General features: G+C 44.6%; 1 long non-coding RNA gene across 1 annotated transcript in view; it reads right to left on the bottom strand.

Moving 5' to 3' along the window:
* Positions 1 to 4,465, bottom strand: part of LOC132811665 (uncharacterized) — a 40,653-nt gene extending 36,188 nt beyond the window's left edge. Inside the window, exon 1 of the long non-coding RNA XR_009643347.1 lies at positions 4,424 to 4,465. This is a non-coding gene — a long non-coding RNA (uncharacterized LOC132811665). The remainder of the gene's footprint in view (positions 1 to 4,423) is intronic.
* Positions 4,466 to 15,783: the final 11,318 nt, after the last annotated feature.

The raw sequence follows: 15,783 nt of genomic DNA, 5'->3' as shown, positions 1-15,783 counted from the left end.
ATGAATGGTAGGACCTTGCGGAGTATTGAGGAATACAGGGACCTTGGTGGACAAGTCCATAGATCCCTGAAGGTGTCAGCACAGGGAGACAGGGTGGGAAAGGCACCTAAACTGGGAGCGGGAGAGGGACCCACATCCTGCTGGGGTGAATTGCTAGAGATGCTTGAGAGGATATAACCTAGTCTGGCAGGGTGTTGGACCTTAAATAGACGTAAGGCCAGAAAGAAGATTGATGCTGGTACACGAGTTACAGACAGTAATTTTAGCAGACAAGGCAGGCAAGAACATAGCAGGGAATGGGAGAAAACCGATGATTAAACCGCATTTATTTCAATCCAAGGGGCCTGACAGCTAAGGAAGATGAACTCAAGGCATGGATTGGAACATGGGACTGGGATATTTTAGTTATTACAGAAACACAGCTGAGGGAGGGGCAGGACTGGCAGTTCATTGTTTCAAGGTAGAGATGCTACAGGAAGTGGAGGCAAGAGAGGACGTGTGGTGGTGAATGAATCATCCCAGCAGTACTTAGAGAGGATATTCCTGTGGGATCGCCCAGTGAAGCTATGTTAGTCGAACTGAGAAATAAGAATGGGTCATCACTTTGATATGATCTGACTGCTGACCCCGAATAATCCGTGGCAGACTGAGGAACAAATATGTTGGGACATCTTAAATATCAACCAGAATAACAGGGCTGTTATGGTCGGGTTTTTGAACTTTCCAGACCTAGACTGGGACTGCCAGTGTTCAGCGTTTGCAAGGGAGGAATTTGGTAATTGTGTTCCAGAAAACTCCCAATCAATATGTAAATGGCCTGAAAAGAGAAAGGGGCAAAACCTGACCGCCCCTTGGGAATCAAGGTCGGGAAAGGGACTGAGGTGTGAGTGGGAAAGCATTTTGCCAAAGTGACCACAGTTCTAGTAGTTTCAAAACAGCTTTGGAAAAGGACAGGCCTGGTCCACAAGTGCAAGTTATAAAATGGAGCCAGACCAATCTTGATCGTGTTAGCCAGGAACTTTCAAAATATGATTGGGGAAGGGAATTATTTACAGGGAAAGGGAAGTTTGCCAAGTGAGAATATTTTAAAAGTGAGATAAACTGATCGATTAGCGCCAGCATTTTCCTGTTTGTGTGCAGCTCAATACTGACAGCATTCGGAAACACTGGCTGTCTATTGAGGGTCTGGTCAAGGAAAAGGGGGCACATGTCAGGTATAGCCAGCTGGATCAAGGGAATCCCTGAAGATATACAGGGGCTGTAGGAATACACTGAGTAGAAAACAGGAATGGAGAAAGGGTACAAGAAATAGCCTCAGCAGAGAAGGAAAGGGGAATCCAAAAGTGATTGTATCAGTATATTAAGAGTGCATAAGTAACTCAGGACAAAATAGTATCCATTAAAGATCAATGATGCCATCGATGTGTGGAACTGCAGGATATTTGCTAAGATCCTAAACATTTTTTTCACCCCAGAACTTACTGTGGAGAAAGACCGGGGACCTCAGGGACCAAGAGCAATTCGTTAGACCACATTTGGAGTCCTCTGCAATTCCAGTCTCCCTGCTATAGGAAGGATGTTGTGAAACTTGAAAGGGCTCAGAAAAGATTTACGAGATATTGCCCGGGGTGTTGCTGAATAAGCTGGGGTTACTGTCACTGGAGAATCGGAGACTTAGGGATGACCATATAGAAGTTTATATGAACATGAGCGGTATGGATAGGGTAAGCATTCAGGGCCTTTTCCCAGAATTTGGGGAGTCCAAAACTAGAGGGCATAAGTTTAAGGTTAGAGGTGAATGGTTTACAGAGGGACTGAATGGACAACGTCTTCACACACATGGTGATGTGTGTATGGAATGAGCTGAGAGAGAAAGTAATGGAGACTGATACAATTACAACATTTAAAAGGTATCTGGATGGGCAGCTGAATAGTAAGGGTGTAGACGTATATGGGCCAAATGCTGGAAAAGGGAATGGATTTATTTAGGTCTTCTGGTCAGCCTGGACGAGTTGGGGACCAAAGGGTCTGTTTCTATGCTGTATATCTCTATGACTTGAAAAGAGGTGGTGCTGGAGGTTTTAAAACACAAAGCTATGGCCTGTCCCAGAACCTGATTAAGTGTATCACAGGACACTGTGGAATGCTAGGGAGTAAATTTTGGAGCCCCTAACAAACGTACGTGTACTATGTGTGATGGGCTGGCAGGCTGGAGGGTGGCGTCATGGACAGTGAAGGATGTTTTCTGAGATTACAAAGGGATCTTGATGAAGTGAGTGAATGGGCTGAAAAACTAGAGATGGAATTCCATCTGAATAAATACAAGGCAATGCATTTTGTAAAACAAACAAGGTAGAGCTTATACAATTAATGTTCGAGCCTCGGTTGGTGTTTTAGAGCAGAGGGACCTCCGGGTTCAGGTACATAATTCTTGACGTTTGCATCACAGGATGGATAAGACAGTGCTTGGCATGCCTGACTATTGCTCAGTAAATTGAGTTGAGGAATTGGGACGTCATGTTGAGATTGCACAGACATTTGTGAGGCCTGTTCTGCAATACTCTATCCAGTCCTGGTCGCCCAGTTAACAGGGAGGGTATTATTAAGCTGCAGGGCATTCAGAAGAGATTTACCAGGATATTGCTGGGTATGTAAGGATTCAGTTCTGAAAAATGGCTGGATAGTCTGAGCCTTTTTTTCACTGGAGCCTGGAGTTTGAGACATTATACTATAAAGGTTTATGAAAAAAATGAGGAATATAGATCAATTTAATGGTCGTTGCCTTTTCCTCAGGATGGGGGAGTCTCAAGAGGAGGAGCCACATTTTAAGGTTAGAGGAGAGAGATGTTCAAAAAAAAGATATGGGGCTATTTGCTACACCGAGGGTGGTTTGAGTGTGGAATGAACGTCCTGAGAAAGGGTTGATATGGGTACAATTACAACATTTAAAAGGTATTTGGATAAACAGGTGAATAGGGAAGGGTTGGAGTTATATGGGCCAGCAACAGGCAGCTGGGAAGAGTTTAGTTTCAGATGATGGTGAGTATCAGCTGAAGGGTCAGTTTCTATGCTGTATGGCTCTATGACAAGAATATGGTTTTATTCCTTTATTGAATAAAGGATCAGGGCTGGGTCCACTGATGTGCATCATCTACATAAAGGAATTGGTTGAAAATATAGGAGTGATTGTGCGAAAGTTTGTTGAAGATCAAATTAATGGTGTAGTGGGCAGTAAATACGGTTATCAAAGGGGATCTTGACCAACTGGGCCAGTGGACCAAGGAATGAAAGATGGAGTTTAATTCAGATGTTGGATTTTGTTAAGACAAACCAGGGAGGACTAACACAGTTAATGGAAGGGCTCTGGCCAGGGTTGTCGAAGAAAGAAAGAGAGAGAGACCAGGGGGTGCAAGTTACATTGTTCCTCGGAAGTGGCATACCAGGTGGACAGGGTGGGGAAAGCGGCATTTGGCACACTTGTCGACATTGGCCAGCACTTTGTTACATACGTTGGAGATATTTGTATCATTGTCCTAAATATTTCCCTTGGGCAGAGGAGGCCACGGGGTGACCTAAGAATGATGAATACCCAAGGGTAGGTGAGTCCAAAACTCGAGGGTATAAACAGGAGGTGAGAGAGCAAGGATTTAAAGAGGGAGTTAACGGGGAACGTTACCCACAGAGGATGGTGCATAGACGGAACAGACTGCCTCAGGCACATTCGAGAAACAAGAACAATTACAGCATGGAACAGACATTTGGGCAGGAACATGGAGAGGATAAGGTTGGAAGAGCTAAGGGCCAAATGCAGGCAATTGAGACTCATTCAGTTTAGGAAACATGGGCAGCATTGTGGAGTTGGACCACAGGTTCTGTTTCCGTGCTATATCACTCTGTATCCAGTTAAAGAGGATTAGTGTACCAAAATAAGGCATGTTGTAGACACTGAAGCAAGTTACAGTGATAGGGATGGTATTCTGGAATGCAGTACATTTCAAATATGTGGAGGGACTATCGGGAATGGAGCAGGTTACAGGGCCAGGGACTATTGTAGGAGTTAAAACTGACTGAAGACACTGGTGCACAAGCCATGCCACAGATACAGTTTTGCAGAGTAGTGAGTCTTAGTACAGTGTTAGAGGGAGAACACAGAACAGAAAGATCCCAGGCAGCATTCACAACATCTCGTCGGAGGCCTACTCTCCCCTCTGTTGTCCTGACGCTCACTGAGACAGCACAGGCCTGGATTGATAACTATGAACTTCCGATGCTGTCTCAGTGCAATTTCAGTTAAAGTAGATGTGGTGACTGAGCATGGGGTGTGTCTATACTGTGCTCCCCACGCAGCACTGTATCTATATCATGTATCGTTAGCCAATATTTGCACTGTGCTCCCTGCTCTGTGCACTGTGAGTGATCTTACCTCACTGCAGGATTTATTGAAGGTTCCAGATCTCCCTGCCCTTTGTCTCTCTGGCTGACCAACCATCTACAATAAGGTGATGGATGAGACACACAGCAGTTGGGAAGTCTATTGAGTCAGGAACTTCCTGAGTACCTACAGGAGACAGAGAAATAGACAGAATGGGAAATTAGACTGATGCAGTGAGGGTTACACAAGGAGAATGGAAATGAACCCCACAGATATCTGGAAAATCCCAAGCTCCATCCCTGGCCTGTGCTGTTGCATCTTTCTGGAGTGGAGAATTCTGTTAGCTCAGGATCTGGAGTAGCTGCAAGAGTGAGAGACACTGACAGAGGCAGCAATTAGACCCACACAGTGAGGGATACCACATGGGGAGAGACTAAGAGAGATCACCGGAGTGCTGGAAGGCTTCAGGATCACACAATCATGTTGGAAGAATGGGTTTAGCTTCATGTATCAGTGCTCAGGGATGAACAACCAGTGAGCAGGTGAAGTGATGACCCAGTAACATTATTGTTAGGGCATTTGTCCAAAACCTCAGTTAGTGCTCAGGGGAGGCAGGTTTGAATCCAATCATAAGATATGGTGGAATTTAAAATCAATAATTTTAAAAATAGCAATTAACAATCCATAAACAAATATGAAACCATTGCTGATGTACAAAAATCACAATCTCTTAGATTAGATTCCCTCCAGTGTGGAAACAGGCCTTTCGACCCAACCAGTCCACGCCATCCCTCGAAAGAGTAACCCACTCAGACCCATCTCCCTCCACCTAATACACCTAACATTATGGACAATTTAGCATGGCCAATTCGCCTGACCTGCACGGCTTTGGACTGTTGGAGGAAACCGGAGAATCCGAAGGCAATTCACGCAGACAAGGGGAGAATGTGCAAACTCTACACAGTCGCTGGTATCGAACCTGGGACCCTGGTGCTGTGAGGCAGGAGTTCTCAGCACTGAGCCAGCGTGCCGCCCACTTGTCCTTTCGACAACGAGGTCTGATCATCCTCACGTAGTCTGCATGACATGCCTACAGCAAAGTGTTTGCCTCTCAATTGCCCTCTGAAATGGCCAAGCAAGCTATTCAGCTCATGGGCAGATAGGGCTGGGCTACAAAGGCTGGTCAGCCAGAGACACCCACATCCCCTACCTGATTTATAAAAAAAATCCATGAGGATGGTCCCACTGGAACTGTGCTGGGACCAGTGTCCTGGCCAAACATGTCAGTTGATTTATGAACAGGGCTTTAAAGTGACATAGAGGATGCAGGGACAGGGTTCGGGTGAAAGGAGATTTCCAAATCCAAAGAAAAAAGGTGAAGCATCAGAACAGCATGGGGATGTGACTGAAGACAATCGGAAAGGAACAGGATGGGACAGAGTTGAACTAAAACTGTACATCAGTGAATAGGTTTGTTATAAGAAATTGTGGGAAAGAGTAAATTATGGGTTTTTTTTTAAATGGACGAAGTCTTATCAATAAGGTGGATGGATTTGTGACACTGAGATAAAAGAGGCTTAGAAACCAGAGAAATGTGGTTACAGGGTGAACAAAAGGTGGACATAAATATTCAATGGATCACAACCTTGCGGAAACTCAGGCAAAGTGGGCAACACGAACAATAATGGGTAAGAAAGTCATTACAGAGAAAGCATTTGGCATCAGATCATGAAGTAGAGTCAGTATGAATGTAAATTCTGGCTACTACCTGCCAAGCTACAAGCAGCAGAACAGGTTTAGCCACCGAACAGCATTTCATGGCTCATCACTGCATTAAACAGGAACTCTTTGGAATTATTTTAACAAACATATTGCGATAATTTTGGGAAACATCAATATTCCCATAATCTGGGACAGTCACACTGACAACAGTGATATTGGAAGAGGAGTTCAGAGAATTAGTTTTCACTGTTTCTTTGAAAAACAAATTGTGCAACTGGCGAGGGACAAAACTATCTCAGAGCGACCGTGATCAAACTTCGTGAATGAGTAATGTCACCGGGAGAGATCCTCTGCGAAATTGTGATAAAGTGCAGTTTAAAGAAAGATAAAGTTTTAAAATGATTCACAGAAAGGACAAGCTACAAGTAGAAACAAAAATAACCAATAACATGAGTTGGAGAGGAGAACTGACCAAGGTAAACAGGCTAAACAGACTGAAATATGTGCCTGTAAATGAGCAGTGGAAAACATTTGAAGGAGCAGTGTAAAACACTCAACAAAAGGACATTCCATTGAAACAGACAAATCCTCAGCAAGAAATCCCCATCGGTCCCTCACTCAAGTAAAAAGGATCATATTAGATAATCGGGCTTAGAGGATCACCAAAATGTACTTTGTCCTGAAGTGAGAGAATATTTTAGGAGTAAGTTTTAAAGGGATTGCAAAGGATCTGCTCGCAGGAGGAGATCTGATGGAAGAGGGAATAATTGTCAAGGTTTTATGTCACAACAGGAACCGGGAGAGCTGAAGGTGCTGGAGGTGGTGCGAGTGTTACAGAGAGTGGTCAGGGCCTGAACGGTGTTACAAAGCCAGTACAGATTGCTGCAGCTGGAGAGGTTTGCAGCGGTAGGGAGGGACATAGGTATTTTTATTTATTCATTCATGGGATGTGGATGTCACTGATTGGACTAACGTTCTTTGCCCCACTGCTAATTACCCAGAGTATAGCACAGAGTCAGCCATATTGCTGTGGATCTGGTGTCCCGTGCAGGCCAGACCAGGTTAGAATGTCAGATGTTCTTCTCTAAAGGATGTAAGTGAAACAGATGAGTACTTCCTACTGGTCAACAATGCTTTTATGTACAGCCACAACATGACATCCCAACTCCCAACTCCTACTCTCAGTGCTGTGCCCAAAGAAGGTAACCACCCCAAACGCCTGCTTCACCAGCCTGTCTACCTGTGACACCACTTACAAAGAACTGTGTACCTGCATCCCTGGGTCTCTGACTGACACCGCTCCCCAGGGCCCGAACATTAACTGTACAGGTCCCGCCCTGGTTTGTTTCACAACATTGGAACACTCCATCTGCTATTCTTCAGCCCACTATCCCAGCAGTACTGTTAATCTTGTTGTATCATAGACAACTTTCTTCACTGTCCACTTTACCAACAATTTCAGTGTCACTCAAAAAACTTACTTACCACAAAACCAATATTCCCATCCAAACCATTTATCCAAATGACAAATAACAGGGGACCCACTACAGCACTGGTCACATGTCTCCAGTCAGAAAAACAACATGTCTCCCATCACCCTCTGTCTCCTACCATCAAGCCCAATATTGTATCCAATTGACTAGCTCCTCCTGAATGCTATACCTTTTTACACTGATCTGAGCTTATTACACAGTTTACCAAACAGAACATACAACACAGAACAGTACAGCACAGGACCCTTCGGCCATGAAGCCATGCCCATCTTTGACCCGACGGTAAGATCAAACTAACCTACATACCCTTCATTTTGCTACCATCCATGTGCCTATCCAAGAGTCTGTTAAAATATCTCATTCTACCCACCCACCACTCTGTGTGTAAAGGACCTACATCTGAAATCTCCCCTTACACATCCTCCAATCACCTTATAATTATGCCCCCTGGTACCATGTATGTCGTGGGATAAAGAGGTCTCTCACTGTTCATTCTATCTTTGCCTCACACCATCTTGTTGACTTCTATCAAATCACAGCACACTCTTCTTCATTCCTATGAGAAAAGCCTTAGCTCCCTCAACCTTTCTTCATAAGACATGCTCTCCAGTACAGGCAGCATCCTGGTAAATCTCCTCTTTACCCTCTCTAAAACTTCCACATCCTTCCTGTAATGAAGGGATCAAAACTGAACACAATATTCTAATTGGGATCTAAACAAGGCTGTATAGAGCTGCAGCATAACCGCATGGCTTTAAAACTCAATCCCCCAGCTAATGAAAGCCGATACAACATATTCTTTCTTAACAACACTCTCAGCTTGGTGGCAAATTTGATGGATCTCTGGTCATGAAACCCAAGATTGATCTGTTCCTCCACACTATCCAGTATTCTGCCTTTATCCCTGTATTCTGCATTCAAGTCTCACCTTCCAAAATACACCACTTCACACTTTTCCAGATTTGACTTCATCTGCCACTTCTCAGCCCAGCTCTACATCCTGTCAATGTCCCATTGCAATCTCCAATAGACATCCACACTATTCACCACTCCACCAACCTTCATGTCATTGAGAAACTTACTAACCCAATCTTCCACTCACACATCCAAGTCATTCATAAAATTACCAAAAGCAGACGTCCTGTAACCTCTCCGTGCAGAAAACCACTGGTCACCGAGCTCCAGGCTGAATGCATCACCCTCTGTCTTCTATGGGCCAGGAATTCTGTATCCAGACAGACAGGTTTCCATATATCCCATGCATTGTTCTTTCTCAATGAGCCATACATGTGTTTTGTCACATTCTCAAAGGATGCAATAAGATTTGTGATCATGACCTGTCCCTTACAAATGCTGACTTTCTCTAATCAAACTATGGTTTTCCAAGGAATCATAAATCCTGTATCTCAGAGTCTCCAATAATCTGCACATCACAGACAGAAGACTGACAGGTCTGTAGTTCCCAGGATTATCTCTATTCCCTTTCTTGAATAACGCATGGCTGATTCACCTAACCTGCACATCTTTGGGCTGTGGGTGGAAACCGGAGCACCTGTTGGACACCCACACAGACATGGGGAGAATGTGCAAACTCCACACAGACAGTCGCCCGGGGCTGGAATTGTAATCGCGTCCCTGGTGCTATGAGGCAGCAGTGCTAACGACTAAGCCACCGTGCTGGCCCATGTAACTCTCTAGAGCCCTGCTTCTGATCCTTCGTTCCTCAACCTTCGGTTTAGCTTCATTCTTCATCTTGACGAGATGTGCTACATCCCTTGGAACCTTGTCAAATGCTTTGCTGAAGTCCACGTAGACAACGCTGACTGCTCTGCCTTCATCTATCTCTTGGCCACCTCCTCGAAGAGTCAATCCAGTTTGTGAAATACGGTTTCCCACTCACAACGCCATGCTGAGTATCTCTAATCAGCCCTTGCCTTTGCAAATATATGTCGCTCCTTTCTCTCCGAATCTCCTCCAACAACTTAGCTAGCACTGGCTCACTGGGCTGTTATTCTCTGGTTTTTCCCTGCAGACCTAAAGTGATGGAATAGCATTAGGCACCCTCCACTCTTCCGGTAACTCATTGTGTCTATTGATAATATAAATATCTCTGTTAGGGACACCACAATCTCTTCCCTAGCTTCCCATGAATATTCAAGGATAGACTGAATGAGCTATTGAGGATTGATCTACCTTTATTTGCTTTAAGATTCCAGCACTTTCTCTTCTCTGTTGAGGATTCTTTCCAAGACATCACTATTCATTTCCTCAAGTTCCCGAGATTCCATGTCTTTCTCCACACTAAATACTGACATCACTATTTTGTCTAATACCTCAACCACCTCAAGGTAAGGTGCCCTATTTTCTACCAAGTTACTCTTTAGCCTTTATTGAAACTTGTGTAAAGGTTTCTGAAAATTCAAATAAACCGTATCCTCGGTACAACGACCCCTACACCCGTATCTACTCTGCCATTTATACTCACGCCAATAAAAATACAATCCTACAGGCTTAAAGCCACATTCTCTTTTTATTATAAGTGTTTCTGGGGGTCCAGTTATTGTTCACTGACATATCCTTTCAAACATATTTTAGCTCCCGACCTACTGTCAGGCTAACACTGTTTGGTTTCAGACTGGCAGCAAAAAGGGTTATGGGGGTTCGTGTTTAACAAACTGAAAAAGGGAGCTTACAGGTTCACCAGGTAATAGATGTTTTGGAAATAAGGAAGGTCATGGGGACTGAAGGACATTATGAAAATAGGGAGTGATGTGGGGACTGTATGAGGTTATGGAGATAGTGTGTGCAGTGGTGACTGAAGAACATCATGGAGATAGGGAGTGCTGTGGGGCCTGAAAGGGGACAAAGAGATCTGCATGGCTGTTGGGCCAGAAGGAAGTTGCACAGATCAGGAGGATCATGGGAATTGAAGGAGGTTACTCTGAATGGGAGGGTCGTCAGAAATGGATGAGATTATGGAGATTGGGAGGGTCGTAGGGCCTTTTGGAGTTTATGGAGTTAGGGAGGTTTGTGGGGAAGGATTCAGGTTACATGGATAGGAAGAGTCGTGGGGACTGAAGGAGTGTATGGAGATAGGGAGGGCTGTGGGTACTGAAGGAGGTGATATAGATAGTAAGTTTATAGAGAAGCACAGGAAAGAAGAGCATGTATCGACCATTTGAACACAGAGTCGGTCCCACCATTCAATATGATCAGGGCTGATAATCTAACCCAGTACAGTGTTCCTGCTTTCACACGTACTCTGATATTATAGTGACGATGGCATTTAGTGATACAGCGGGCTGTAGTAACTGGGACGGGGGTGGTATCTTACAGAGATAGGGAGGGTTGTGGAAGTTGGGACAGGTGACAGATACAGGGCGGGTTTTAGGAATTGGAGGACTTTACAGGGATTTGGAGGAATGCAGGGATGGGACGTGGTAACAATCACAGGGAGGATTTAGGGAGCTGGATCTGAGACAGGTACGGCTGAGAACAGAAGTGAGTCAAACAGTCAGGACTGGCAGGGACTAGGTAGAGCGAATAAATTAAACTGCATTTATTTCAATGCAACGAGCCTAACAGGGAAGGCAGATGAACTCAGGACATGGTTAGGAACGTGGGACTGGGATATCATAGCAATTACAGAAACATACCTCAGGGATGGGTAGGACTGGCAGCTTAATGTTTCAGGATACAAATGCTACAGGAAGGATAGAAAGGGAGGCAAGAGAGGAGGGGGAGTGGCATTTTTGATAAGGGATAGCATTACAGCCCTGCTGAGGGAGGATATTCCCAGAAATACATCCAGGGAGGTTATTTGGGTGGAACGGAGAAATAAGAAAGGGATGATCACCTTATTAGGATTGTATTATAGACCCCCCAATAGTCAGAGGGAAATTGAGAAACAAACTTGTAAGGAGATCTCAGCTATCTGTAAGAATAATAGGGTAGTTATGGTAGGGGATTTTAACTTTCCAAACATTGACAGTGACTGCCATAGTGTTAAAGGTTTAGATGGAGATGAATTTCTTAAGTGTGTACAAGACAATTTTCTGATTCAGTATGTGGATGTACCTACTAGAGTAGGTGCAAAACCTGACCTACTCGTAGGAAATAAGGCAGGGCAGGTGACTGAGGTGTCAGTGGGGGAACACTTTGGGGCCAGCGACATAATTCTATTTGTTTTAAAATAGTGATGGAAAAGGATAGACCAGATCTAAAAGTTGATGTTCTAAATTGGAGAAAGGCCAATTTTGACGGTATTAGGCAAGAACGTTTGAAAGCTGATTGGAGGCAGATGTTCACAGCTAAAAGGACGGCTGGAAAATGGGAAGCCTTCAGAAATGAGATAACAAGAATCCAGAGAAAGTATATTCCTGTCAGGGTGAAAGGGAAGGCTGGTAGGTATAGGGAATTCTGGATGACTGAACAATTGAGCGTTTGGTTCAGAAAAAGAAGGAAGCACATGTCAGGCATAGACAGGAAAGTTCGAGGGAATCCTTAGAAGAGTATAAAGGAAGTAGGAGTATACTTAAGAGGGAAATCAGGAGGGCAAAATGCGTACATGAGATAGATCTGACAAATAGAATTAAGGAGAATGCAAAGGGTTTTAACAAATATATTAAGGAAAAAAGGGTAACTAGGGAGAGGATAGGGCCCCACAAAGATCAGCAAGGCTACCCTTGTGTGGAGCCAAAGAAAATGGCAGAGATATTAAATGAATATTTTGCATCAGTATTTACTGTAGAAAAGGATATGGAAGATATAGACTATACGGAAATCGATGGTGACATCTTTCAAAATGTCCAGATTACAGAGGAGGAAGTGCTGGATGTCTACAAACGGTTAAAGGTGATTAAATCCCCAGGACCTGATCAGGTGTACCCGAGAAATCTGTGAGAAGCTAGAGAAGTGATTGCTGGGCCTCTTGCTGAAATATCTGTATCCTCGATAATCACAGGTGAGGTGCCGGAAGACTGGAGGTTGGCAAACGTGGTGCCACTGTTTAACAAGGGTGGTAAGGACAAGCCAGGGAACTATAGACCAGTGAGCCTGAACTCAGTGTTGGGCAAGTTGTTGGAGGGAATCCTGAGGGACAAGATGCACATGTATTTGCAAAGGCAAGGACTGGCTTGGCTTTGTGCGTGGGAAATCATCTAGAATCCGGAATTCCTGATGAAGGGCTTGTGCCCGAAACGTCAAATTTCCTGTTCCTTGGATGCTGCCTGACCTGCTGCGCTTTAACCAGCAACACATTTTCAGTATGGGAAATCATGTCTCATAAACTTGATTGAGTTTTTTGAAGAAGTAACAAAGAATATTGAGGAGGGCAGAGTGATAGATGTGATCTATGTAGACTTCAGTGAGGCATTCAACAAGGTTCCCTATGGGAGACTGATTAGCAAGGTTAGATCTCCTGGAATACAGGGAAAACTAGCCATTTGGATACAGAACTGGCTCGAAGGTAGAAGACAGAGAGTGGTGGTGGGGGTTGTTTTTAGGACTGGAGGCCTGTGACCAGTGGAGTGCCACAAGGGTTGGTGCTGGGTCCTCTACTTTTGTCATTTACATAAATGATTTGGATGCGAGCATAAGAGGTACAGTTAGTAAGTTTGCAAATGACACCAAAATTGGAAGTCTAGTGTTCAGCGAAGAGGGTTACAACAGGATCTGGACCAGACGGGACAATGGGCTAACTGGCAGATGGAGTTCAATTCAGATAAATGCATGTGCTGCATTTTGGGAAACCAAGTTTGAGCAGGACTTATTCACGTAATGGTAAGGTCCTACGGAGTGTTGCTGACCAAAGAGACCTTGGAGTGCAGGTTCATAGCTCCTTGAAAGTAGAGTCGCAGGTAAATAGGATAGTGAAGGTGGCATTTGGTATGCTTTTCTTTATTGGTCAGAGTATTCAGTACAGGAGATGGAAGGTCATATTGCGGCTGTACAGGACATTGGTTAGGGCACTGTTGGCATATTTTATGCAATTCCAGTCTCCTTCCTATCGGAAGAATTGTTGTGAAATTTGAAAGGGTTCAGAAAAGATTTATAAGGATGTTGCCAGGGTTGGAGGATTTGAGCTACAGGGAGAGGCTGAACAGGCTGGGGTGGTTTTCCCTGGAGCATCGGAGGCTGAGGGGTGACCTTACAGAGGGTTACAAAATTATGAGGGCATGGATAGGATAGGATAAATAGACAAAGTCTTTTCCCTGGGGTCAGGGAGACAAGAACTCGAAAGCATAGGTTTAGTGTAAGAGGGCAAAGATATAAAAGAGACCTAAGGGGCAGCTTTTTCACACAGAGATATGGAACGAGCTGCCAGAGGATGTGGTGGAGGCTGGTACAATTGCAACATTTAAGAGGCATTTGGATGGGTATATGATTAGAAGGGTTTGGAGGGATATGGGCCGGGTGCTGGCAGGTGCGACTAGACTGGGTTGGGATAACTGGTCGGCATGGACGGGTTGGACCGAAGGGTCTGTTTCCATGCCGTACGTGTCTATGACTGTATCACTCATGGAGGTTATAGAAATAAACTGTATGGTTGCGTCTGGAGGAGATTAAAGGTATAAAGGTTTGTAGTTACTGAAGGAAATTACATCAATTGGGACCAGCAGAGTTTACAGAGACTGAGTGCGTTTCAGAGACAGGAAGAGCTCATAGTCATCATTAGAAATGCAGAAACTAATTTATGAGAGAAGCAGGGTCACTCTGCTTTGTGCCCAGAGATAAGGAGGAGTCTAACAGCTGGAGGAGGTTACTAAGGTACAGAGCTTTTTTGTTGTCATGACGGGGAAGGTTACTGAGATCATGAAAGCAGTAGGAGTTCAAAAAAGTCACAAAGACAGGGAGGTTTTTCAGGTCTGGAAAGGACTACACTGACAGGGATGGCTTAAGGAACTGAGGAGTTGTTTTTCTTCAGTTAAGGAGAGATGTGACAGAACCAAGGATTAAAGGCAAAGGCAGAAACTTGGAGAGTTTTACTGATATGAGGAGCTTACAGGGATAAGCAGGATTGTAGGGGCTGATAGAGATAGGGGAAGTGGTATCAATGAAACAGACAGTGGAGAAAATGACAGACATAGGGAGGGTTCTGTGGAACAGATGAATTTACAGAGAAGGTGGTGATAATGAAGCCTGAGATTTTTCTCATGTTCCTTGCCCAGCATTGTTCCTACATCATGCCCTCAGGGACTGAATTAATGCCCATGAACCCCTCCCTGTACTGTTTACTGTGAGTGATCTTACCGGCTGCAGGATTTACTGAAGGATCCAGATCTCACTCTCCATCTCTCTCTGGCTGACCAACCGTCTTCAATGTGGTGATGGACGAGACAGGAATTGGGAATTCTGTTGAGTCAGGGACATCAGGAATACCTACAGGAGACAGAGAAGTAGACAGAATGGGAAATTAGACTAATGCAATGAAGGTTACCCATGGAGAATGTCACTGAGTCCCACAGAGATCTGGAAAATCCCAGTCTGCATCTATGGACTGTGCAGTTGCTTCCCTCTGGAGTGGAGAATGCTGTTGGCTCAGGATCTGGAGTAGCTGCAAGAGTGAGAGGCGCTGACCGAGGCAGCAATTAGACCCACACAGTGAGGGATATCACATGGAGAGAGACTGAGTGATATCAGCAGAGTGCTGGAAGGTGTCAGGATCACACAATGGTATCATTAGAAGTGGTTCTGACCAGTGAGCACTGCTCCCAGTACTCAGGGAGGACAGAGCTATTTTATTGGGATAGGCTCCTCTGGTACCAGGATTATGCAGTGTGCTATAAACGGACACAGATGAGGAGGGGGACAGGTCTGAGGTGAATGGAAATTCCCAAGACCAAAGAGAAAGGTTGAAATATTGGAACACCATGGAGATGTGGATGAAGACCAAAAGAAAGAAACAGTAAAGGACGGAGTTTAATTAAAATACGACATTATCAAACAGATTTGTGACAGGAAATTATTGGTTAAAATAAAGTAAATGCCATTTCCGCCCCTCAGCATTCCTCATACACCACAAGTGACATCACTTCCGCCCCTCACATCATCGCTGATGTCACACACTCAATGACTTCCGCGCCCCCCCACTGCCGTGTTTGCCAACACTTCTGTCCCCACCAACACCACTCACCTGCATTCTGCTGACACCACCCCCAGGTCCCACTGTCACCATCCCTGCCCCCAGAACCCTGA

The sequence above is a fragment of the Hemiscyllium ocellatum genome, unplaced genomic scaffold, assembly GCF_020745735.1.
Source record: "Hemiscyllium ocellatum isolate sHemOce1 unplaced genomic scaffold, sHemOce1.pat.X.cur. scaffold_2272_pat_ctg1, whole genome shotgun sequence".
In the NCBI taxonomy this organism is placed as follows: Eukaryota; Metazoa; Chordata; class Chondrichthyes; order Orectolobiformes; family Hemiscylliidae; genus Hemiscyllium; species Hemiscyllium ocellatum.
Note: the sequence above shows the minus strand (reverse complement) of the source record. Positions and strands in the feature narration are given on the sequence as shown.